Below are 2,575 nucleotides of genomic sequence, written 5' to 3' on the forward strand. Positions count from 1 at the left end.
TAATTTTATGTTGTCTGGATTGTATAGAGATTGGTGTATCAATAATTTTATGGTGTGTGAAATAGTTAGAAATTGGTGTGTCAATAATAATAATTTTATGGTGTTTGAAATATATAGAAATTGGTTTATCAATAATTTTATGGTGTCTAAAATGTATAGAAATAGGTGTACTAATAATTTTATGGTGTCTGAAATATATAGAAATTGGTGTAAAGATGGATAACTATATATTCTTCTCAGATCTTTCTTCAAAAGAAATCCTAAAAGTTCAATCTTTATAGATGGGTAACTATATATTCTTCCCGTGATAATCAAGAACACACGAAGAAAACAAAATAATAAAATAAAAAGGAGGTACATAATTAATAATCAGAAGAAAAAATAGAAAGGAGAAAAACAAAAATAAATCCAATACAAAATAGAAGGGAAAGAATAGGAAGAAGAAATTGTTGAATGAAAAGTAACAATCTAAATTTCATGTTCTTTCGTTATGTGTATGTTAATTTTATAGTAATGATTTTAAAAATTTTCCCAAAATAATTTTGTTATAGAGTTGGGTATGGAATTGAAAAATATATTAGGAGAAATTATAGGAAAGATACTTTTAACTGTTTTTTTCTTTTTCTTTTTTACCTTATTTGATAAGTTTTGTTAGTTTTCTAGTGGTATCTATAATCTATAATTTATATATTTTTAAATAATTTTTTGTGGCTTTGCAGTTATTTTATTAATTAAAACCAAAAACAAAGACAAATATCCAGCCCAAAGACCAAAATGTACATAATTTGAATATTGTTGGGTACCCAACCCACTTTTCTAATTTCCTTAGCAATATAAGTGTCCTTATAAACATTTGTTGCCTTTCTCTATTGTTCCTGTCCCATCTCCACCTTGCTACCTTGTTGCTACCGCATGTTTGCCCAGCTGATCTTGCTTTTTTTGTGGGTGATTAATGTTGTTCCCATCTTTAAGATGTTGTTTTTCTTCACTGAAGTGTTATCAAGACACCAAGGTACTTGTTGACTATCTTTCCTCCGTCGTCTCTTTTTTCTTCTAATTTTTGCATCCATTTCAAGTGGTTGGGTTGTCACTATCGTGAAATTGAAGGCAACAATTTTTGGAGTTTGCAGTACCACAGGTATGCTCACCACTATTTCCTCATCCTCTGAGACAAAGTTGTAACCTCCTTGTCCTTTTAGGTAGTGAAGTAATCATTGCTGATTTGAGCTTGTAACTGACTGCCTGAGTTGATGGACCAAATCAACGCAAATCTCCTTTGTTTTTGGTGATTTCCTTTGAGAACTATCAAAGATTAGCTTATCTGATTTAACATCTTTAACCTTCCTTAGTACAGGACTAAAAATGTTGTAATTATCTATGCTGCTCAAAATCTGCATCATGAATGTGTTGTATTGGCCAAACTCTCTGTACATTCGGCTTTATCCTTGTAGTTCTAATTCTCAGATTAGGGATCTGTTTGATGTCCATGTTGATAATCTATAATCTATATCTATAATATATTAAAAGTGTGAAGATCCTTAGAAAAGTAAATTGAACCTTTTGCCCTTCATTAAAAGTCCTTGCTTTAGACAAAATCGTCTTTTTCACTATTTCTTCCTAATATTTAAGAGTTGAAAATTAATTAAATATATTTATGGTAAAAACTTTTCCTTATTAGAATACATCAGATTTTCTATATCTTTTTCTAATTTAAGAGTTAAAAATTAATTAAATATATTTATGGTTAAACCTTTTCTTATTAGAAGTCATCAAAATTAATGACAACTGATACTTTGTCTATTAGTTTAACAATTTTAAATCAATTAAATTTGATTTTAAGAAGATTTGAAAAATCTATAAATAAATATAAAACTATTAGAATAAGAAAAAATTAAGAAGTTTCAGATTTTTAAATGTTTTAAGTACATAATAGAATGTAATCAATAAATTTGTAAAGATTTGACTTTAATAATAAGGAAAGATTTTAAATATATATATTTAAATAATCGTAACACAAATATAATTCAAATTGATACGTCTTTTTTAGCCTGTGACAACAAGGGAAAGATGTACGCAAACGCAAAAGTGATGATCCATCATCCACTTGAAACTGGTAAAACATATATGTGTATATGTTTATTTTTACATTATTATATTAAAGTGTGAAAGATTTTTGAAAAGTGATTTGAATTTTTACACTTTATTAAAAATCTCTATAATAGATAAAATCATTTAATTTTAAATAATCAAATGTTACACGTGCGGTTACACTAATATTTTAAAAAGATGAAACTAGTGGTATATTTTGTAATATTTACCTTTAACTTATATATTTATGTGATTTGCCCATATAAATTTGGATATAAATTTCGGAGTCCGGAAGTACGAATATATAATTTCTCATGAGGTCAGACATTTTGGAATTTAAATGTTTAGTTGATACAAATGTACTGTATTTTATATTTGTCTCAACGGTTCATTCATCCTAATTTTGTAATAGGTTTATGGCACTGTCTGATAGTCAATTCGAACTAGGCCAGCATCTAATTTCCGAACTTCTCCTATTTTTTGGTTC

At 27.5% G+C, this 2,575-nt stretch overlaps 1 long non-coding RNA gene across 1 annotated transcript; it reads left to right on the plus strand.

The window, feature by feature from the left end:
• The first annotated feature begins 744 nt into the window (after positions 1-744).
• On the plus strand, positions 745-1,463 carry LOC107860928. Its single transcript, XR_001671671.1, has 2 exons — positions 745-1,138; positions 1,200-1,463. It is a non-coding gene; the product is annotated as an uncharacterized LOC107860928 (long non-coding RNA).
• Positions 1,464-2,575: the final 1,112 nt, after the last annotated feature.

The sequence above is a fragment of the Capsicum annuum genome, chromosome 2 (assembly GCF_002878395.1).
Source record: "Capsicum annuum cultivar UCD-10X-F1 chromosome 2, UCD10Xv1.1, whole genome shotgun sequence".
Taxonomy (NCBI): domain Eukaryota; kingdom Viridiplantae; phylum Streptophyta; class Magnoliopsida; order Solanales; family Solanaceae; genus Capsicum; species Capsicum annuum.